The following is a 23,895-nucleotide window of genomic DNA, read 5'->3' as shown; positions in this document are numbered from 1 at the left end:
TTAGTGATCAGGCTAGAGCTTGACGACCCTCAAGCCACAGCCCCGGCAGTTAACCTGTTCTTTAAGAAGGCCCCGGCAGCTACACCATTCAGTGAGCCACCTTCACCGGCTGACCCGTGGGCTCTCGCCCACCCCAGCAAGGATAGGACGCAAAACATGGGCTGGACTATATGCCTAAGGTGGATGAATACATAGAAGTGCTGATGCTCTCCCCAGATGAAGCCTGCTGCCCCAGACCTCAGTGCAGGTCCACAGATGAGCTACTGTCACGGGCCTACGACACAACGGCCCGCATTGGGAACCCTCTCTCAGTGCTCATGCTAGCACAGAACAGGATGCTCCTGCCAGAGCACGCAGACCTGGACCTCTGCAACCTGAATGACGCATCTCTTCAAGTGTTTGCGTTCAGGAACAAAGAGCAAGGCCTGGTTGGTGGAGAGCTGCAGAGATGGTTGTCCTTATGAAAGGTTCTCCCATTTCCACAGAGTAACTCCAGAGTTCTATCAGAGTGACCATTGGGTTCTTGGTCACCTCCCTTACCAAGGCCCTTCTCCCCCGATTTCTCAGTTTAGCCGGGTGGCCAGCTGTCGGAAGAGTCTTGGTGTTTCCAAACTTCTTCCATTTAAGAACGATGGAGGCCATTGTGTTCTTGGGGACCTTCAATGCTGCAGAAATGATTTATTTGGTACCTTTCACCAGATTTGTGCCACGACACAATCCTGTCTCGGAGCTCTACGGACAAAGTTTGAGAGACTGTGGCTGGCTGATGGCGTGCTACAGCTGGCATCGAAGGAGTCGGCTACGGGAGAGGAGGCGGGTGGTGGTCCCAAAAGCATTGCGGGAGGCTGTGCTCCAGAGTACTCATGGAGTGGTGGGGACTGAAAACTTTGGGGTCACTGCACCGCCTCCGTTAGGGCTTTTACTGGGGGCAGCACAAGAGCGATGTGGAGGACTTTTGCCGCCGCTGTGACAACTGCACAGCGAGAAAGGGCCCCCCAGGCCGCTCTCAAGCTCATCTCCAACAGTTCCAGTGGGGGCTCCCATGGAGAGGGTGGGAGTGGATGTAGTTGGGCCGTTCCCCACCACAGACAGTGGAAACCGCTGGGTGCTTACGGTCATGGACTATTTCACAAAATGGCCCGAGGCCTATGCTCTGCCTGACCAGGAGGCAGAGACCATCGTCAACACCCTGACAGCGGGGTAGTTCAGCAGGTTTGGAGCTGCAGAGTCAATCTACAGCGACCAAGGCAGAAACTTTGAGTCCCGTGTGTTCGCCACCATGTGTGAGAGGCTGGGTATGCACAAGACCCGCACTACTCCTCTCCATCCTCAAAGTGATGGCCTTGTGGAGCGCTTCAACACAATGCTTGTACAGCAGCTGGCCATCGTCTCTTCCAAACACCAGCATGACTGGAACAAGCACCTGCCTATGGACCTCATGGCATGACGCTCCACTGTCCAAGACTCCACCTGCTGCACGCCTGCCCTCCTCATGCTGGGGGAGAGATCCGCACCCCTGCGGAGATGGCGTTTGGTCGGCCCCTGGATAGCCCTCATGTTCCCCTGGGGCCAGAATATGCCCGGAGACTCCAGGACCGCCTGGAGACAGCCCACACCTTCACCAGAGAGCAGATGGAAGGCACTTTGTGGCTGGGGAGCTGGTCTGGGTCTATAGCCATCTGAGGAAAAAAAGGCAGATGCCCCAAGTTGGACAGTCACTGGGTGGGACCCTGCAGTGTCCTGGAGAGGGTAGGGGAAGTTGTTTACCAGGGAGTCCAGGCACCCACCCCCAGTTGCCGCAGACAAGGATCCAGACAGCCCACTCCCCCTGTCTCCCTCCCTGTGTTACCACGTTGCCAGCCAGAAAAGGTAGAGGAGAACACGTATCAAACGCTTGCTCTGGTAAACAGAAACAAGCGGTACCAAGGGAGGGGTTTCTGGAGACAATGTGGCCTACTGACTTTATTTTCTTGTGAATTTTGGACTTTTGGAACCGTTATAAGCTTTTATGACCCCATTCCCGAAAGCTAAGACTCTCCAGAACATGTATGCTGCGGCTTCTGTTCCCCTCTATAACGCTCACTTTTGATTACATTTTCATTCGTCAGCCGCCAATTGACAATACAAAAGAACAATAGTGACAAAATGTGCAACCTACGAATACTGTATTTATTTGTTTAATTTCAGACATTGGCCATAGCCTGTGTTGCCATTAACTTTTTGAAAAATTGTTTCCGCCCGGTCTCGAACCGGGGACCTTTCGCGTGTTAGGCGAACGTGATAACCACTACACTACGGAAACTGAACAAACCAAGCATGAACACTCAAATAGCCTACTCAGTATCAATAGTTTATGTGTATCAAGATTTACTTCATACCTTTTAGACCTTCAGTACTGTTGAAAGTATGGATTATGTCTCTTGCGCTTCGCGCAGTTCGAGCGTTAATAAAAACAAAGTCACGTCGATGGGTGACATGACAGCGTGGGAGGACCTGCCCCACGGTTCATATAAAACCGTATGTCAGAGCGCACTCTCTTATTTCTACTCACAAAGTTAGCTTAGCCGTATCGCGCAAATTGACTGCTCCGCATCTTCCCAGGTCCAGGTAGGGTAAACAAAATGTATTTGGCGGGTGCTGTCCAACTCCCGCCAGATTATAGTAACTCTTTACATTTACTGTGTATTGTGGTAGCTGTTGTAATTACCAGTCAACGACTGAGGACGTACAGAAAAGTCAATATTCTTATAAAAAATTCAGCATTTAATATAAAGACTATACATAAGATAACATTTAATGAAGAAAATAATTTAAAATGTATCATTTTATTCCTAATTATTATTGTTAAAGTTGATTGAGAAGCACTTGGGACATTGAAAAATGGCCTCTTCCACTGAAATAAAATGTACATTGAAGTCTATGTCATTATGCTTCAATTATCATGAAGGCATACACACAAGGATCATTTTGAAATTTTATCCAGTGTATATTTTTTTATATATAATTTTGAATGATTTATCTTGAGGACAAAAAAAGAACACTTTTAGTGATATTGACCTGGCCACTAAAAGAGGGAAAGCCCATGAAACCAAGGTTGAAGGTTGATTCTTTATCCTCTAAGATAAAGCAGCTAAAAATGCTTTTGCGTTCCTTCAAGCCCCCTAAGTAAGGGGCCTTCTAGCACTGCCTCCAGCATGGGGGACGCAACAGAGGACTTTAGTGACCAGGCTAGAGCTTGACGACCCTCAAGCCACAGCCCCGGCAGTTAACCTGTTCTTTAAGAAGGCCCCGGCAGCTACACCATTCAGTGAGCCACCTTCACCGGCTGACTCGTGGGCTCTCGCCCACCCCAGCAAGGATAGGACGCAAAACATGGGCTGGACTATATGCCTAAGGTGGATGAATACATAGAAGTGCTGATGCTCTCCCCAGATGAAGCCTGCTGCCCCAGACCTCAGTGCAGGTCCACAGATGAGCTACTGTCACGGGCCTACGACACAACGGCCCGCATTGGGAACCCTCTCTCAGTGCTCATGCTAGCACAGAACAGGATGCTCCTGCCAGAGCACGCAGACCTGAACCTCTGCAACCTGAATGACGCATCTCTTCAAGCGTTTGCGTTCAGGAACAAAGAGCAAGGCCTGGTTGGTGGAGAGCTGCAGAGATGGTTGTCCTTATGAAAGGTTCTCCCATTTCCACAGAGTAACTCCAGAGCTCTATCAGAGTGACCATTGGGTTCTTGGTCACCTCCCTTACCAAGGCCCTTCTCCCCCGATTTCTCAGTTTAGCCGGGTGGCCAGCTGTCGGAAGAGTCTTGGTGTTTCCAAACTTCTTCCATTTAAGAACGATGGAGGCCATTGTGTTCTTGGGGACCTTCAATGCTGCAGAAATGATTTATTTGGTACCTTTCACCAGATTTGTGCCACGACACATTCCTGTCTCGGAGCTCTACGGACAAAGTTTGAGAGACTGTGGCTGGCTGATGGCGTGCTACAGCTGACATCGAAGGAGTCGGCTACGGGAGAGGAGGCAGGTGGTGGTCCCAAAAGCATTGCGGGAGGCTGTGCTCCAGAGTACTCATGGAGTGGTGGGGACTGAAAACTTTGGGGTCACTGCACCGCCTCCGTTAGGGCTTTTACTGGGGGCAGCACAAGAGTGATGTGGAGGACTTTTGCCGCCGCTGTGACAACTGCACAGCGAGAAAGGTCCCCCCAGGCCGCTCTCAAGCTCATCTCCAACAGTTCCAGTGGGGGCTCCCATGGAGAGGGTGGGAGTGGATGTAGTTGGGCCGTTCCCCACCACAGACAGTGGAAACCGCTGGGTGCTTACGGTCATGGACTATTTCACAAAATGGCCCGAGGCCTATGCTCTGCCTGACCAGGAGGCAGAGACCATCGTCAACACCCTGACAGCGGGGTAGTTCAGCAGGTTTGGAGCTGCAGAGTCAATCTACAGCGACCAAGGCAGAAACTTTGAGTCCCGTGTGTTCGCCACCATGTGTGAGAGGCTGGGTATGCACAAGACCCGCACTACTCCTCTCCATCCTCAAAGTGATGGCCTTGTGGAGCGCTTCAACACAATGCTTGTACAGCAGCTGGCCATCGTCTCTTCCAAACACCAGCATGACTGGAACAAGCACCTGCCTATGGACCTCATGGCATGACGCTCCACTGTCCAAGACTCCACCTGCTGCACGCCTGCCCTCCTCATGCTGGGGAGAGAGATCCGCACCCCTGCGGAGATGGCGTTTGGTCGGCCCCTGGATAGCCCTCATGTTCCCCTGGGGCCAGAATATGCCCGGAGACTCCAGGACCGCCTGGAGACAGCCCACACCTTCACCAGAGAGCAGATGGAAGGCACTTTGTGGCTGGGGAGCTGGTCTGCGTCTATAGCCATCTGAGGAAAAAAAGGCAGATGCCCCAAGTTGGACAGTCACTGGGTGGGACCCTGCAGTGTCCTGGAGAGGGTAGGGGAAGTTGTTTACCAGGGAGTCCAGGCACCCACCCCCAGTTGCCGCAGACAAGGATCCAGACAGCCCACTCCCCTGTCTCCCTCCCTGTGTTACCACGTTGCCAGCCAGAAAAGGTAGAGGAGAACACGTATCAAACGCTTGCTCTGGTAAACAGAAACAAGCGGTACCAAGGGAGGGGTTTCTGGAGACAATGTGGCCTATTGACTTTATTTTCTTGTGAATTTTGGACTTTTGGAACCGTTATAAGCTTTTATGACCCCATTCCCGAAAGCTAAGACTCTCCAGAACATGTATGCTGCGGCTTCTGTTCCCCTCTATAACGCTCACTTTTGATTACATTTTCATTCGTCAGCCGCCAATTGACAATACAAAAGAACAATAGTGACAAAATGTGCAACCTACGAATACTGTATTTATTTGTTTAATTTCAGACATTGGCCATAGCCTGTGTTGCCATTTACTTTTTGAAAAATTGTTTCCGCCCGGTCTCGAACCGGGGACCTTTCGCGTGTTAGGCAAACGTGATAACCACTACACTACGGAAACTGAACACACCAAGCATGAATACTCAAATAGCCTACTCAGTATCAATAGTTTATGTGTATCAAGATTTACTTCATACCTTTTAGACCTTCAGTACTGTTGAAAGTATGGATTATGTCTCTTGGGCTTCGCGCAGTTCGAGCGTTAATAAAAACAAAGTCACGTCGATGGGTGACATGACAGCGTGGGAGGACCTGCCCCACGGTTCATATAAAACCGTATGTCAGAGCGCACTCTCTTATTTCTACTCACAAAGTTAGCTTAGCCGTATCGCGCAAATTGACTGCTCCGCATCTTCCCAGGTCCAGGTAGGGTAAACAAAATGTATTTGGCGGGTGCTGTCCAACTCCCGCCAGATTATAGTAACTCTCTACATTTACTGTGTATTGTGGTAGCTGTTGTAATTACATTTACATTTACATTTAAGTCATTTAGCAGACGCTCTTATCCAGAGCGACTTACAAATTGGTGCATTCACCTTATGACATCCAGTGGAACAACCACTTTACAATAGTGCATCTAAATATTTTAAGGGGGGGGGGGGTGAGAAGGATTACTTTATCCTATCCTAGGTATTCCTTAAAGAGGTGGGGTTTCAGGTGTCTCCGGAAGGTGGTGATTGACTCCGCTGTCCTGGCGTCATGAGGGAGTTTGTTCCACCATTGGGGAGCCAGAGCAGCGAACAGTTTTGACTGAGCTGAGCGGGAACTGTACTTCCTCAGTGGTAGGGAGGCGAGCAGGCCAGAGGTGGATGAACGCAGTGCCCTTATTTGGGTGTAGGGCCTGATCAGAGCCTGGAGGTACTGAGGTGCCGTTCCCCTCACAGCTCCGTAGGCAAGCACCATGGTCTTGTAGCGGATGCGAGCTTCAACTGGAAGCCAGTGGAGAGAGCGGAGGAGCGGGGTGACGTGAGAGAACTTGGGAAGGTTGAACACTAGACGGGCTGCGGCGTTCTGGATGAGTTGTAGGGGTTTAATGGCACAGGCAGGGAGCCCAGCCAACAGCGAGTTGCAGTAATCCAGACGGGAGATGACAAGTGCCTGGATTAGGACCTGCGCCGCTTCCTGTGTGAGGCAGGGTCGTACTCTGCGGATGTTGTAGAGCATGAACCTACAGGAACGGGCCACCGCCTTGATGTTAGTTGAGAACGACAGTTTGTTGTCCAGGATCACGCCAAGGTTCTTAGCGCTCTGGGAGGAGGACACAATGGAGTTGTCAACCGTGATGGCGAGATCATGGAACGGGCAGTCCTTCCCCGGGAGGAAGAGCAGCTCCGTCTTGCCGAAGTTCAGCTTGAGGTGGTGATCCGTCATCCACACTGATATGTCTGCCAGACATGCAGAGATGCGATTCGCCACCTGGTCATCAGAAGGGGGAAAGGAGAAGATTAATTGTGTGTCGTCTGCATAGCAATGATAGGAGAGACCATGTGAGGTTATGACAGAGCCAAGTGACTTGGTGTATAGCGAGAATAGGAGAGGGCCTAGAACAGAGCCCTGGGGGACACCAGTGGTGAGAGCGCGTGGTGAGGAGACAGATTCTCGCCACGCCACCTGGTAGGAGCGACCTGTCAGGTAGGACGCAATCCAAGCGTGGGCCGCGCCGGAGATGCCCAACTCGGAGAGGGTGGAGAGGAGGATCTGATGGTTCACAGTATCGAAGGCAGCCGATAGGTCTAGAAGGATGAGAGCAGAGGAGAGAGAGTTAGCTTTAGCAGTGCGGAGCGCCTCCGTGATACAGAGAAGAGCAGTCTCAGTTGAATGACTAGTCTTGAAACCTGACTGATTTGGATCAAGAAGGTCATTCTGAGAGAGATAGCGGGAGAGCTGACCAAGGACGGCACGTTCAAGAGTTTTGGAGAGAAAAGAAAGAAGGGATACTGGTCTGTAGTTGTTGACATCGGAGGGATCGAGTGTAGGTTTTTTCAGAAGGGGTGCAACTCTCGCTCTCTTGAAGACGGAAGGGACGTAGCCAGCGGTCAGGGATAAGTTGATGAGCGAGGTGAGGTAAGGGAGAAGGTCTCCGGAAATGGTCTGGAGAAGAGAGGAGGGGATAGGGTCGAGCGGGCAGGTTGTTGGGCGGCCGGCCGTCACAAGACGCGAGATTTCATCTGGAGAGAGAGGGAGAAAGAGGTCAGAGCACAGGGTAGGGCAGTGTGAGCAGAACCAGCGGTGTTGTTTGACTTAGCAAACGAGGATCGGATGTCGTCGATCTTCTTTTCAAAATGGTTGACGAAGTCATCTGCAGAGAGGGAGGAGGGGGAGGGGGAGGAGGATTCAGGAGGGAGGAGAATGTGGCAAAGAGCTTCCTAGGGTTAGAGGCAGATGCTTGGAATTTAGAGTGGTAGAAAGTGGCTTTAGCAGCAGAGACAGAGGAGGAAAATGTAGAGAGGAGGGAGTGAAAGGATGCCAGGTCCGCAGGGAGGCGAGTTTTCCTCCATTTCCGCTCGGCCTTCCGGAGCCCTGTTCTGTGAGCTCGCATTGAGTCGTCAAGCCACGGAGCGGGAGGGGAGGACCGAGCCGGCCTGGAAGATAGGGGACATAGAGAGTCAAAGGATGCAGAAAGGGAGGAGAGGAGGGTTGAGGAGGCAGAATCAGGAGATAGGTTGGAGAAGGTTTGAGAGCAGAGGGAAGAGATGATAGGATGGAAGAGGAGAGAGTAGCGGGGGAGAGAGAGCGAAGGTTGGGACGGCGCGATACCATCCGAGTAGGGGCAGTGTGGGAAGTGTTGGATGAGAGCGAGAGGGAAAAGGATACAAGGTAGTGGTCGGAGACTTGGAGGGGAGTTGCAATGAGGTTAGTGGAAGAACAGCATCTAGTAAAGATGAGGTCGAGCGTATTGCCTGCCTTGTGAGTAGGGGGGGAAGGTGAGAGGGTGAGGTCAAAAAAGGAGAGGAGAGGAGTGGAAAGAAGGAGGCAGAGAGGAATGAGTCAAAGGTAGACGTGGGGAGGTTAAAGTCGCCCAGAACTGTGAGAGGTGAGCCGTCCTCAGGAAAGGAGCTTATCAAGGCATCAAGCTCATTGATGAACTCTCCGAGGGGACCTGGAGGGCGATAAATGATAAGGATGTTAAGCTTGAAAGGGCTGGTAACTGTGACAGCATGAAATTCAAAGGAGGCGATAGACAGATGGGTAAGGGGAGAAAGAGAGAATGACCACATGGGAGAGATAAGGATCCCTATGCCACCACCCCGCTGACCAGAAGCTCTCGGGGTGTGCGAGAACACGTGGGCGGACGAAGAGAGAGCAGTAGGAGTAGCAGTGTTATCTGTGGTGATCCATGTTTCTGTCAGTGCCAAGAAGTCGAGGGACTGGAGGGAGGCATAGGCTGAGATGAACTCTGCCTTGTTGGCTGCAGATCGGCAGTTCCAGAGGCTACCGGAGACCTGGAACTCCACGTGGGTCGTGCGCGCTGGGACCACCAGATTAGGGTGGCAGCGGCCACGCGGTGTGGAGCGTTTGTATGGTCTGTGCAGAGAGGAGAGAACAGGGATAGACAGACACATAGTTGACAGGCTACAGAAGAGGCTACGCTAATGCAAGGAGATTGGAATGACAAGTGGACTACACGTCTCGAATGTTCAGAAAGTTAAGCTTACGTAGCAAGAATCTTATTGACTAAAATTATTAAAAATGATACAGTACTGCTGAAGTAGGCTAGCTGGCAGTGGCTGCGTTGTTGACTTTGTAGGCTAGCTGACAGTGGCTGCGTTGTTGACACTACACTAATCAAGTCGTTCCGTTGAGTGTAGTAGTTTCTACAGTGCTGCTATTCGGGGCTAGCTGGCTAGCTAGCAGTGTTGATTACGTTACGTTGCGTTAAAAGAATGACAATAGCTGGCTAGCTAACCTAGAAAATCGCTCTAGACTACACAATTATCTTTGATACACAGACGGCTATGTAGCTAGCTATGTAGCTAGCTACGATCAAACAAATCAAACCGTTGTGCTGTAATGAAATGAAATGAAAAATGTGATACTACCTGTGGAGCGAAGCGGAATGCGACCGGGTTGTTGAGTGCGGAAGTTCTATTCAGTAGACGTTGGCTAGCTGTTGGCTAGCTAGCAGTGTCTCCTACGTTAAGGACGACAAATAGCTGGCTAGCTAACCTCGGTAAATTAAGATAATCACTCTAAGACTACACGCTCTAAACTACACAATTATCTTGGATACGAAGACAGCAAAGACAACTATGTAGCTAGCTAACACTACACTAATCAAGTCGTTCAGTTGAGTGTAATAGTTTCTACAGTGCTGCTATTCGGTAGACGGTGGACGTTTGCTAGCTGGCTAGCTGCTGGGCAGATAGCAGTGTAGACTACGTTAGGACGACGAAATACGAAGTTGCAATAGAAGTGCTGACTGTTTCACTTTGTTGTCCTCTTTCTTTTCCTTTTTCTTTTTTCCTTTTTCTTCTGTCCTTCTTTTGTCCTTATTTTGTCTTCCTTTCTTCTGTTAACTAGATATTTTTTGTTAATTAGTCAACGACTGAGGACGTACAGAAAAGTCAATATTCTTATAAAAAATTCAGCATTTAATATAAAGACTATACATAAGATAACATTTAATGAAGAAAATAATTTAAAATGTATCATTTTATTCCTAATTATTATTGTTAAAGTTGATTGAGAAGCACTTGGGACATTGAAAAATGGCCTCTTCCACTGAAATAAAATGTACATTGAAGTCTATGTCATTATGCTTCAATTATCATGAAGGCATACACACAAGGATCATTTTGAAATTTTGGTTGTCCTTATGAAAGGTTCTCCCATTTCCACAGAGTAACTCCAGAGCTCTATCAGAGTGACCATTGGGTTCTTGGTCACCTCCCTTACCAAGGCCCTTCTCCCCCGATCTCTCAGTTTAGCCGGGTGGCCAGCTGTCGGAAGAGTCTTGGTGTTTCCAAACTTCTTCCATTTAAGAACGATGGAGGCCATTGTGTTCTTGGGGACCTTCAATGCTGCAGAAATGATTTATTTGGTACCTTTCACCAGATTTGTGCCACGACACAATCCTGTCTCGGAGCTCTACGGACTATTTTGTCAACCTCGTGGCTTGGTTTTTGCTCTGACATGCACTGTCAACTGTGGGACATTCTATAGACAAGTGTGTGCCTTTCCAAATCCTGTCCAATCAATTGAATTTACAACAGGTGGACTCCAATCAAGTTGTAGAAACATCTCAAGGATGACCAATGGAAACAGGATGCACCTGAACTCAATTTCGAGTCTCATAGCAAAGATCTGAATACCTTACACGTACAGTTGAAGTCTGAAGTTTACATACACCTCAGCCAAATACATTTAAAGTCAGTTTTTCATAATTCCTGATATTTAATCCTAGTAAAAATATCCCTGTCTTAGGTCAGTTAGACATTTTTAAAATGAAGTGGTGATCCTGTCTTTTTATATGGTGGTTTTGGAGCAGTGGCTTCTTCCTTGCTGAGCAGCCTTTCAGGTTATGTCGATATAGGACTCGTTTTACTGTGGATATAGATACTTTTGTACCGGTTTCCTCCAGCATCTTCACAAGATCCTTTGCTGTTGTTCTGGGATTGATTTGCACTTTTCGCACAAAACTATCTCTAGGAGACAGAACGTGTCTCCTTCCTGAGCGGTATGACGGCTACGTGGTCCCATGGTGTTTATACTTCCGTACTATTGTTTGTACAGATGAACATGGTACCTTCAGACGTTTGAAAATTGCTCCCAATGATGAACCAGACTTGTGGAGGTCTACAAAATTGTCCTGGGGTCTTGGCAGATTGTTTTTGATTTTCCCATGTTTTTCAAACAAAGAGGCACTAAGTTTGAAGGTAAGCCTTGTAATACATCCACATGTACACCTCCAATTGACTCAAATGATGTCAATTAGCCTGTCAGAAGCTTCTAAAGCCATGACATCATTTTCTGGAATTTTCCAAGCTGTTTAAAGGCACAGTCATCTTAGGGTATGTAAACTTCTGACCCACTGGAATTGTGATACAGTGAATTATAAGTGAAATAATCCATCTGTAAACAATTGTTGGAAAAATTACTTGTGTCATGCACAAAGTAGATGTCCTAAGCGAATTGCCACAACTATAGTTTGTTAACAAAAAATGTGTGGAGTGGTTGAAAAACAAATGTTAATGACTCCAACCTAAGTGTATCTTCCGATCTTCCGACAACTGTAACAAAAATGTGGAAATAGTGAAGGGGTCTGAATACAGTGGTTCCTCCTTTAAAGGTTTTGTGATACTGCAGCACACCTTGCTGGCTGTGGCAGCATTCTATGACACGTTATTTTATTGTCAGCCATTTTTTCATTAATGCAAGTCAGTGCTAGTTTGATCACCAGAGGGCAAATTTGAGAAGCATTTGATAGTCTCCCATATTGGCATTAGAATTTAAAACCTTTTTTGTAATACATAGTACATGGGATTGATTAAGAAATTTGGCTTAATTAATTTGATTAATATTATGGTGTTCCTATTCCAAGGAAAAACAAAACCCTTAGGGTTTCAGTCAGGATGGAAAGTATTGCTGTACAACGTGATAGTCGGGGGTAGGCTACAGCAGATTGGAGAATTCTAAATTAATATCTAAGGGACATAACATTTCCATACCCTAATTGTAATGTAACCAATACTAATTTCTTCTACAGGAAGACCTACAGTATATCTAAAAATATTTTATTCGATGACGTGACTCTCCACCAATAATTACATTTAGAGGATTGGAGGATTCTAAATGAATATCTAAGGGGCATTTTCCGTTAGGATCTGTGAGAATATCTAAGGTGCTTTTATAAACTTCTAAGTTGACTAATAATAATAGCTTTGTTTAAAAACTAACAATATTTTGGAGATTGTTTTCATGTAACCTAGCGTGAGCGAGAAAAAGGCAATTCTTGAACAAGGGGTGAGATTCACTAATTTGTATGTAATGCCAGTTTGTTATTTAGAATGATTTATTTTTGGAGAAACCTAACTTGATTATTTAGCAGACATCACTGGCTTATATTCAGTCAACACATACATTTTAAGAATATCATGAAATATAATTGAACATTTTCATTTCTCCATGCTTGTCACAGAGCAGCGTGAAACGGTGCTGAAATAGTGTTGACTAGGAAATGTTCCCACTGTTCTGTTCTTAGCGCCAGTCTGCACGTTCAAACTAATTAGATTCTTCAAAGTAGTCACCCTTTGCATTGATGATAACTTTGCACACACTTGGCATTCTCTCAACCAGCTTCATGAGGTAGTCACCTGGAATGCATTTCAATTAACAGGTGTGCCTTGTTAAAAGTTAAGTTGTGGAATGTCTTTCCTTCTTAATGCGTTTGAGCCAATCAGTTGTGTTGTGACAAGGTAGGGGTGGTATACAGAACATAGACTTAGTCTTTTACCAAATAGGGCTATATTATTGCATGTTAAGTTCTAATTCTCAGAGTAAAACAGACATTATGAAAGCTTAACCATGTTTATTTCTTCCCAGAGGGTCAATACCGCTGCATTAGACCAAACATGTTTCCACCACCACAACTATATATACTCCAATTTAGGGACTCCTCCTCTCCAATCCTTACATCTTTTATGGTTAGACAGGAAGACGAAGTAATAGGGTGATAAACCTATAAAACACATACAACAACACAGAGTTACACATGGAGTCAAACAAACATACAGTCAATAATACAGTAGAAAAATAAGTATATATACAATGTGAGCAAATGAGGTGAGATAAGGGAGGTAAAGGCAACAAAAAAAGGCCATGGTGGCGAAGTAAATACAATATAACAAGTTAAACACTTGAATGGTAGATTTGCAAAAATAACGTGATCAGCACATGCACAGAAGCTTTGGGATCTTTACTACAGAGAAAAATAGGTCACGGAAAATTCGGATTCACAACCACTCCGTTGTTAATTTTCAGTCACTGGTCCTATTTTGACAAAACATGTTTCCGCCCGGTTTCGAACCGGGGACCTTTCGCGTGTGAGGCGAACGTGATAACCACTACACTACGGAAACTGAAAGGTGTTGCCAGATTTAGAGTTAAAGAATCTCACCACGTGATGTGACAGCATGCATATCCATTATTTGAATAATCTGTTACTGTTTGTGTTGACTATCATTTCATATACTCAATTTCTCAGATATATTCCGTTTCCATTTCAGGTCTTTAAATTTAGATTCAAAAGCTAAAGAGAACATCCTGATACTTTATTGTATGTATTTGTTTAATTTCAGACATTGGCTATAGCCTGTGCTGCCATTTACTTTTTGAAAAGATGTTTCCGCCCGGTCTCGAACCGGGGACCTTTCGCGTGTTAGGCGAACGTGATAACCACTACACTACGGAAACTGAACAGAGCAAGCATGAATACTCTGAATAATAGTTTAAGTGTATCAAGATTTACTTCATACCTTTTAGATCTTCAGTACTGTTGAAAGTATGGATTCGAGCATTAATAAAAACAAAGTCACGTCGATGGGTGACATGACAGCGTGGGAGGACCTGCCCCACGGTTCATATAAAACCGTATGTCAGGGCGCACTCTCTTATTTCTACTCACAACGTTAGCTTAGCCGTATCGCGCAAATTGACTGCTCCGCATCTTCCCAGGTCCTAAATGAATATCTAAGGGGCATTTTCCGTTAGGATCTGTGAGAATATCTAAGGTGCTTTTATAAACTTCTAAGTTGACTAATAATAATAGCTTTGTTTAAAAACTAACAATATTTTGGAGATTGTTTTCATATAACCTAGAGTGAGCGAGAAAAAGGCACTTCTTGAGATTCACTCATTTGTAAATAATGCCAGTTTGTTATTTAGAATTATTATTTTTTTGGAGAAACCTAACTTGATTATTTAGCAGACATCACTGGCTTATATTCAGTCAACACATACATTTTAAGAATATCATGAAATATAATTGAACATTTTCGTTTCTCCATGCTTGTCACAGAGCAGCGTGAAACGGTGCTGAAATAGTGTTGACTAGGAAACGTTCCCGCTGTTCTGTTCTTAGCTCCAGTCTGCACGTTCAAACTAATTAGATTCTTCAAAGTAGCCACCCTTTGCCTTGATGATAACTTTGCACACACTTGGCATTCTCTCAACCAGCTTCAAGAGGTAGTCACCTGGAATGCATTTCAATTAACAGGTGTGCCTTGTTAAAGGTTAAGTTGTGGAATGTCTTTCCTTCTTAATGCGTTTGAGCCAATCAGTTGTGTTGTGACAAGGTAGGGGTGGTATACAGAAGATATACTTAGTCTTTTACCAAATAGGGCTATATTATTGCATGTTAAGTTCTAATTCTCAGAGTAAAACAGACATTATGAAAGCTTAACCAAGTTTATTTCTTCCCAGAGGGTCAATACCGCTGCATTAGACAAAACAAATCAAATCAAATCAAATCAAATCAAATTTTATTTGTCACATACACATGGTTAGCAGATGTTAATGCGAGTGTAGCGAAATGCTTGTGCTTCTAGTTCCGACAATGCAGTGATAACCAACAAGTAATCTAACTAACAATTCCAAAACTACTGTCTTATACACAGTGTAAGGGGATAAGGAACATGTACATAAGGATATATGAATGAGTGATGGTACAGAGCAGCATACAGTAGATGGTATCGAGTACAGTATATACATATGAGATGAGTGTGTAGACAAAGTAAACAAAGTGGCATAGTTAAAGTGGCTAGTGATACATGTGTTACATAAGGATGCAGTCGATGATGTAGAGTACAGTATATACATATGCATATGAGATGAATAATGTAGGGTAAGTAACATTATATAAGGTAGCATTGTTTAAAGTGGCTAGTGATATATTTACATCATTTCCCATCAATTTCCATTATTAAAATGGCTGGAGTTGGGTCAGTGTCAATGACAGTGTGTTGGCAGCAGCCACTCAATGTTAGTGGTGGCTATTTAACAGTCTGATGGCCTTGAGATAGAAGCTGTTTTTCAGTCTCTCGGTCCCAGCTTTGATGCACCTGTACTGACCTCGCCTTCTGGATGATAGCGGGGTGAACAGGCAGTGGTTCGGGTGGTTGATGTCCTTGATGATCTTTATGGCCTTCCTGTAACAACGGGTGGTGTAGGTGTCCTGGAGGGCAGGTAGTTTGCCCCGGTGATGCGTTGTGCAGTCCTCACTACCCTCTGGAGAGCCTTACGGTTGAGGGCGGAGCAGTTGCCGTACCAGGCGGTGATACAGCCCGCCAGGATGCTCTCGATTGTGCATCTGTAGAAGTTTGTGAGTGCTTTTGGTGACAAGCCGAATTTCTTCAGCCTCCTGAGGTTGAATAGGCGCTGCTGCGCCTTCTTCACGACGCTGTCAGTGTGAGTGGACCAATTCAGTTTGTCTGTGATGTGTATGCCGAGGAACTTAAAACTAGCTACCCTCTCCACTACTGTTCCATCGATGTGGATAGGGGGTGTTCCCTCTGCTGTTTCCTGAAGTCCACAATCATCTCCTTAGTTTTGTTGACGTTGAGTGTGAGGTTATTTTCCTGACACCACACTCCAAGGGCCCTCACCTCCTCCCTGTAGGCCGTCTCGTCGTTGTTGGTAATCAAGCCTACCACTGTTGTGTCGTCCGCAAACTTGATGATTGAGTTGGAGGCGTGCGTGGCCACGCAGTCGTGGGTGAACAGGGAGTACAGGAGAGGGCTCAGAACGCACCCTTGTGGGGCCCCGTGTTGAGGATCAGCGGGGAGGAGATGTTTTTGCCTACCCTCACCACCTGGGGGCGGCCCGTCAGGAAGTCCAGTACCCAGTTGCACAGGACGGGGTCGAGACCCAGGGTCTCGAGCTTGATGACGAGCTTGGAGGGTACTATGGTGTTGAATGCCGAGCTGTAGTCGATGAACAGCATTCTCACATAGGTATTCCTCTTGTCCAGGTGGGTTAGGGCAGTGTGCAGTGTGGTTGAGATTGCATCGTCTGTGGACCTATTTGGGCGGTAAGCAAATTGGAGTGGGTCTAGGGTGTCAGGTAGGGTGGAGGTGATATGGTCCTTGACTAGTCTCTCAAAGCACTTCATGATGACGGAAGTGAGTGCTACGGGGCGGTAGTCGTTTAGCTCAGTTACCTTAGCTTTCTTGGGAACAGGAACAATGGTGGCCCTCTTGAAGCATGTGGGAACAGCAGACTGGTATAGGGATTGATTGAATATGTCCGTAAACACACCGGCCAGCTGGTCTGCGCATGCTCGGAGGGCGCGGCTGGGGATGCCGTCTGGGCCTGCAGCCTTGCGAGGGTTAACACGTTTAAATGTCTTACTCACCTCGGCTGCAGTGAAGGAGAGACTGCATGTTTCCGTTGCAGGCCGTGTCAGTGGCACTGTATTGTCCTCAAAGCGGGCAAAAAGTTATTTAGTCTGCCTGGGAGCAAGACATCCTGGTCCGTGACTGGGCTGGATTTCATCTTGTAGTCCGTGATTGACTGTAGACCCTGCCACATGCCTCTTGTGTCTGAGCCATTGAATTGAGATTCCACTTTGTCTCTGTACTGACGCTTAGCTTGTTTGATAGCCTTACGGAGGGAATAGCTGCACTGTTTGTATTCAGTCATGTTGCCAGACACCTTGCCCTGATTAAAAGCAGTGGTTCGCGCTTTCAGTTTCACGCGAATGCTGCCATCAATCCACGGTTTCTGGTTAGGGAATGTTTTTATCGTTGCTATGGGAACGACATCTTCGACGCACATTCTAATGAACTCGCACACCGAATCAGCGTATTCGTCAATATTCCCATCTGACGCAATACGAAACATGTCCCAGTCCACGTGATGGAAGCAGTCTTGGAGTGTAGAGTCAGCTTGGTCTGACCAGCGTTGGACAGACCTCAGCGTGGGAGCCTCTTGTTTTAATTTCTGTCTGTAGGCAGGGATCAGCAAAATGGAGTCGTGGTCAGCATGTTTCCACGTGGGTCGTGCGCGCTGGGACCACCAGATTAGGGTGGCCTAATCGGCACATTTGGGCAAAATCCTGGCGATAATGTAATTCTTCACTGGCTTAGTCTGAAAATGTGCACACACTGCTGCCATCTGGTGGCCAACATTTACATTACACCTAAGACTCCTATCTGAAAGTAATACAAACAAAAAACAATTTTGCCTTTTACCACATCTGAAGTGTTATATTATCCTACATTCATTTCACATTTCCACCAACTTCAAAGTGTCTCCTTTCAAATGGTATCACTAATATGCATATCCATGCTTCAGGTCCTAAGCTAGATGTCATTTTAGGTGAAAATTGAAAAAAAAGGGTACGATCCTTAAGAGGATAATGTACACAAATGTCTATCCCAGTAAAATGGTGATATTTCAGGTCTCAGTTGCAAATCAAAATTGAGTTAAGGAAGTTAAGAAAAAATTTTCCTCCCCGTCGGGGAATTGAACCCCGGTCTCCCGCGTGACAGGCGGGGATACTGACCACTATACTAACGAGGACTGAAGAAAAATCAACAATGTTTTTTATAAAACTGACCCCAAATTGTTGGCTACACGTGATACAGTGTGTTACTGTACCTCAAGTAACTTTTACATTTACATTACATTTAAGTCATTTAGCAGACGCTCTTATCCAGAGCGACTTACAAATTGGTGCATTCACCTTATGACATCCAGTGGGACAGTCACTTAACAATAGTGCATCTAAAACTTAGGGGGGGGTGGGGTGAGAGGGATTACTTATCCTATCCTAGGTATTCCTTAAAGAGGTGGGGTTTCAGGTGTCTCCGGAAGGTGGTGATTGACTCCGCTGTCCTGGCGTCGTGAGGGAGTTTGTTCCACCATTGGGGGGCCAGGGCAGCGAACAGTTTTGACTGGGCTGAGCGGGAGCTGTACTTCCTCAGTGGTAGGGAGGCGAGCAGGCCAGAGGTGGATGAACGCAGTGCCCTTGTTTGGGTGTAGGGCCTGATCAGAGCCTGGAGGTACTGAGGTGCCGTTCCCCTCACAGCTCCGTAGGCAAGCACCATGGTCTTGTAGCGGATGCGAGCTTCAACTGGAAGCCAGTGGAGAGAACGGAGGAGCGGGGTGACGTGAGAGAACTTGGGAAGGTTCTTTTTACTGACACAGTCTAAACATTTTAGCAAAGAGGTTTCAAAATGTGATTTTTAGCTAGGTTGGCTAACATATTGCCAAAGAGTGAAAAGACATAGCTAACTATGTTTCAACACGCCATATTTTTGTTTAGGTAAAAAGGGAAAGAACTGGCTTTATCAGTTGTCGAGTCTTATAATAGTATCAACAATACTAGCTAGCTATACCTACACTTAGTTGTTCATATCATGATACATATGTTTAAAAAGCGGGGATTGGAGTGGATAAACATGCTAAAAAAAAGAGTGAAGAACCGATAAAAAGAAAATAGAGCAAAACATATCGTTGCATTGGCCGGGAATCGAACCCGGGCCTCCCGCGTGGCAGGCGAGAATTCTACCACTGAACCACCAATGCCTATCTACCTGCTAAAAACAAGGTGTATAAATAGGATCCATAAAACGGTATTTGATGCGTTTATATATCAGATTTACCCTAATTACACTTTTAAAACACGGAAGCGTAACGCAGAAACGATGTATACGATGTATATGTATTCTTCTGAGCTCACGTATCCATATGCGTGCCACTAGAAACCCCTGTATTACCATTTTTTTGTTAGCTGATACATCATGACAAAATACACCATATTACTGTCCTGCTAATGTGGCTGCTGGACCTTGTAGGCTAAACTGCAGAGCAAAAACCCACGACTGACGCAAATGGTTGTCCAATTAGTGAGGCAAGATGCAGTAATTTCGATATGAATATGCATGCTTTTGAGCTGCCATTGTAGAGGACTGCTAATTCTTATGTAGGTGACATTACTGCTATTGCATTGTTATAACTGAGACAACACATAACAACGTATTTTCATAGTAAAACAGGTTGGGCCCCATACAGGATACTCCTAGCCACAGGTGCTGGCCGGGAGTTCGGCCATAACTCCTCTGAAGATAGGGACGCACACACATTACACACTGACTCTTCTGAGGACAGAGACGACACACACACATACACACACTAACTGCCGAGGACACACAGATAAGACATACACCCACACATTGGGAAGAAGAGACACAGCCTTGATTTGCAGACAAACTAGCACACACACATAATCTCCTTCCCAGCCGAACATTGTGTGACTGAAGATAGCGCACACACCAGATCCCCTTTTCAGCTGAACATGGTGTGGCGACCAAGAACAGGCATGGCAGGATTCTACGATGAAGGACAGACAACAGAGCCAATGCCGGACGACTACACCCCAGCCTGATCCAATCCGAAGATCCGATCTCCTAGAAATCAACCTACTTTCTGTTGTGTATATGAAGCTTGTACTCACTGTTAGCAAGTGCTCTTTTTCTGCTAGTCTCTGATGAGCTAACAGTGGGGCCCGTATATACGTGTACCAGATATTCTCACTCTGAATAAACCTGTCGCTTGTCGTACAATCTACCACCTTGTCTGAATCGATCCTTAACCGGCTCATCCTTCTACATATCCTTTTATCAACACCATTCAAATGCCTTGGGCTATTGACTGCAGTTTACAGTCAAAAGTTTTGTACTCACTTGAAAACAATAACATTCTTCATTACATTGTGTTGTTGTAGCCTAGGTAGGATACATTTAGTATGCCTACTATCTTAACACCAGCTACATCCTGAAAAAAATATATATACAAAAATGTAAAAGGCCAACACCGTATGAGTGGCCTGCTAATGTCCCTTTTGGGACCTTCTAAACTGTGGAGAATATAACCAGACTGATCCAAATGGTTGCATAATCAGGCCTAGGTTGTTGTTTAGGCATGGGGGGGGGGGTCAATGTAAATAGTCTGTGTGGCCATTTGATTAATTGTTCAGCAGTCATATGACTTGGGGGTTGAAGCTCTGAAGGAGCCATTTGGTCCTAGACTTGGTGCTCCAGTACCACTTTTATTTTTATTTATTTAGCCTTTATTTAACAAGGCAAGTCAGTTAAAAGCACATTCTTATTTACAATGAGGGCCTACCAAAAGGCAAAAGGATTCCTGTGGGGACGGGGCTGGGATTTTTTTTAAACAACAACAAAAAAACAACACCTTGGTAGCAACACAACATGACAACAACATGGTAGTAGCACACAACATGGTACAACAGCACAAAGGGCAAGAATGCATAGACAACAATACACCACGCAGAGCAGCCACAACTTGTCAGTAAGCGTGTCCACTTGCTGTGCGGTAGCACAGAGAACAGTCTATGACTTGGGTGACTGGAGTCTTTGACAAATGTATTTTTATTTTTTTACCATTTGTCAGGAACCAATACACACAGTCAGTTAGGAAAGCAAAGTCTAGCTTTTTCAAACAGAAAATTGCATCCTTGCAATTTATTGCCCTGGCCACATCTGTAATCCTCATGCCTCCTTGCAACATGCCTAAGGCACGTTCACGCAGATGAGCAGGGACCCTGCGCATCTTTCTTTTGGTGTTTTTCAGAGTCAGTAGAAAGGCCTCTTTAGTGTCCTACATTTTCATAACTGTGACCTTAATTGCCTACTGTCTGTAAGCTGTTAGTGTCGTTCCACAGGTGCATGTTAATTTTTTATTTTTTATTTAAAAAATGTCCATTAAAATAACATAAAATGTATCAGAAATACAGCGTAGACATTGTTAATGTTTTAAATGACTATTGTAGTTGGAAACGGACGATTATTTAAGTCGCTCTGGATAAGAGCGTCTGCTAAATGACTTAAATGTAAATGTAAATGTTCTGCGTAGAGGTGGATCAGGGACTCGCCCGCAGCAAGAGCAACCCTGTGGCACCCCCACAGAGACTTCCAGAGGACCGGACAACATGCCCTCCGATTTGACACACTGAACTCTATCTGCAAAGTAATTGGTGAACCATTAATTGTTTTTTGTTCATTGAACAAGCATGGGAAACAGTGTTTAAACCTTGTACAATGAAGATCTGTGAAGTTATTTGGCTTTTTACAAATTATCTTTGAAAGGGTCCTGAAAAAGGGTTGTGTGTGTGTGTGTGTGTGTGTGTGTGTGTGTGTGTGTGTGTGTGTGTGTGTGTGTGTGTGTGTGTGTGTGTGTGTGTGTGTGTGTGTGTGTGTGTGTGTGTGTGTGTGTGTGTGTGTGTGTGTGTGTGTGTGTGTGTGCAACTGTTTGACAGCATATCATTATTTTTATGATCATATTCTACCTACCTTTGTCAGAAGAACGATAATGAATTCCCATACACAATATCATCTTGCACATGATAACCAATATGTCTATCCCAGTAAAATGGTGACGTTTCAGGTATCTCAGTCACAAATCAACGGTGAAAGGAATTAATTAAAAATTTTCCTCCCCGTCGGGGAATTGAACCCCGGTCTCCCGCGTGACAGGCGGGGATACTGACCACTATACTAACGAGGACTGATGATCTCTGAACACAATGTCTTTTATAACACAATGTGTTTTCAGCAGGTAATACAGTTTCTAACTTGAACTAAAATAGCTTTCTACTGGCACAGTCTAAACACTTTAGCAATGTGATTACAAAATGTGAGTTTTTTAGCTTGGTTAGCTAACCAGTTGGCACAGTCTAAACACTTTAGCAATGTGATAACAAAATGTGATTTTTAGCTAGCTAACCATTTGGAAGACATAGCTAACTATGTTTCAGCACGCCATATTTTTGTTTAGGTCAGAAGGGAAAGAACTTTCTTTATCAGTGTCGAGTTTTATAACGTTATCAACAACACTAGCTAGCTATAGCTACCCTTAGTTGTTCAGATAATTATACATATTTTTTTAAAGTGAGGATTGGAGTGGGTTAACCTGTTACAAAAAGAGTGAAGAACAGATGAGCTAATTTAGAAAATAATCTGGATAACGGAAGCAAAAGATACTGATGCATTGGCCGGGAATCGAACCCGGGCCTCCCGCGTGGCAGGCGAGAATTCTACCACTGAACCACCAATGCTTAGTTCTCTGTCGAAAAGCAAGATCTATAAAAAGTATTATAAACATAGAATAATAGTCTTTTTTATAGTTTTTTGCTCACATTTTAGTATATCTTTGAGTATATCTTTTCATGTGACAACACTGAAGAAATTACACTTTGCTGCAATGTAAAGTAGTGAGTGTACAGCTTGTATAACAGTGTAAATTTGCTGTCCCCTCAATAACTCAACACACAGCCATTAATGTCTAAACCACTGGCAACAAAAGTGAGTCCACCCCTAAGTGAAAATGTCCAAATTGTGCCCAATTAGCCATTTTCCCTCCCCGGTGTCATGTGACTCGTTAGTGTTACAAGTCTCAGGTGTGAATGGGGAGCAGGTGTGTTAAATTTGGTGCCATCGCTCTCACACTCCCTCATACTGACTGGTCACTGGAAGTTCAACATGGCACCTCATGGCAAACAAGTCTCTGCGGATCTGAAAAAAAGAATTGTTGCTCTACATAAAGATGGCCTGGGCTACAAGAAGATTGCCAAGACTCTGAAACTGAGCTGCCGCACGGTGGCCAAGACCATAGGGCGGTTCAACTGGACAGGTTCCACTCAGGACAGGCCTCGCCATGGTCGACCAAAGAAGTTTAGTGCACGTGTGCTCAGCGTCATATCCAGAGGTTCTCTTTGGGAAATAGACGTATGAGTGCTGCCAGCATTGCTGCAGAGGTTGAAGGGGTGGGGAGTCAGCCTGTCTGTGCTCAGACCATACACCGTGCACTGCATCAAATTGGTCTGCATGGCTGTCATCCCAGAAGGAAGCCTCTTCTAAAAATGATGCACAAGAAAGCCCGCAAACAGTTTGCTGAAGACAAGCAGACTAAGGACATGGATTACTGGAACCATGTCCTGTGGTCTGATGAGAAGGTGTCAAGCGTGTGTGGCGCAGGCCACCAGGTAAGGAGTACAAAGACAAGTGTGTCTTGCCTACAGTCAAGTAACAACAAAAAAACATCCAAGATGGCATAGCAGTTCAGACTTCTTTTGTCCTCGTCTTGTCGTGTCCCATATATATATTTACAACTTTTTTCGCATACCTTTTTTATATATTTTTTTTAATTTTCCATAAACTCATCGTCAAAACGGTCTCCTGTAACCCGCCTCACTAATTTATATTTATTAAAAAAGTATTATTTACCTCAAATCTGTAATCCTCCATAGAAGCTAATCCAGAAGCTAGCCAGAAGCTAATCCAGAAGCTAGCCAGAAGCTAATCCAGAAGCTAGTTAGCTTCTTTACTGGCTAATCGTTAGTATTCAGCTAACCACGGTTTGTGGTCATCTGCTAGCTATCCTTTAGCTCGAAAATCTATCGCCAGTTTTGTACGGCTC

General features: G+C 45.5%; 8 non-coding genes across 8 annotated transcripts; all 8 read right to left on the bottom strand.

Moving 5' to 3' along the window:
* Positions 1-2,229: 2,229 nt before the first annotated feature.
* On the bottom strand, positions 2,230-2,302 carry trnav-aac. The gene has a single exon. It is a non-coding gene; the product is annotated as a tRNA-Val (tRNA).
* Positions 2,303-5,445: 3,143 nt separating this feature from the next.
* On the bottom strand, positions 5,446-5,518 carry trnav-aac. Its single transcript has one exon. It is a non-coding gene; the product is annotated as a tRNA-Val (tRNA).
* A 7,944-nt stretch (positions 5,519-13,462) lies between these two features.
* On the bottom strand, positions 13,463-13,535 carry trnav-cac. Its single transcript has one exon. It is a non-coding gene; the product is annotated as a tRNA-Val (tRNA).
* A 261-nt stretch (positions 13,536-13,796) lies between these two features.
* On the bottom strand, positions 13,797-13,869 carry trnav-aac. Its single transcript has one exon. It is a non-coding gene; the product is annotated as a tRNA-Val (tRNA).
* A 4,035-nt stretch (positions 13,870-17,904) lies between these two features.
* Positions 17,905-17,976, bottom strand: trnad-guc. Its single transcript has one exon. It is a non-coding gene; the product is annotated as a tRNA-Asp (tRNA).
* A 937-nt stretch (positions 17,977-18,913) lies between these two features.
* trnag-gcc lies at positions 18,914-18,984 on the bottom strand. Its single transcript has one exon. It is a non-coding gene; the product is annotated as a tRNA-Gly (tRNA).
* Positions 18,985-21,912: 2,928 nt separating this feature from the next.
* Positions 21,913-21,984, bottom strand: trnad-guc. The gene has a single exon. It is a non-coding gene; the product is annotated as a tRNA-Asp (tRNA).
* Positions 21,985-22,463: 479 nt separating this feature from the next.
* trnag-gcc lies at positions 22,464-22,534 on the bottom strand. Its single transcript has one exon. It is a non-coding gene; the product is annotated as a tRNA-Gly (tRNA).
* Between the last annotated feature and the right edge of the window lie 1,361 nt (positions 22,535-23,895).

This window comes from Oncorhynchus gorbuscha, linkage group LG06 (assembly GCF_021184085.1).
Source record: "Oncorhynchus gorbuscha isolate QuinsamMale2020 ecotype Even-year linkage group LG06, OgorEven_v1.0, whole genome shotgun sequence".
Classification (NCBI taxonomy): Eukaryota; Metazoa; Chordata; class Actinopteri; order Salmoniformes; family Salmonidae; genus Oncorhynchus; species Oncorhynchus gorbuscha.
Note: the sequence above shows the minus strand (reverse complement) of the source record. Positions and strands in the feature narration are given on the sequence as shown.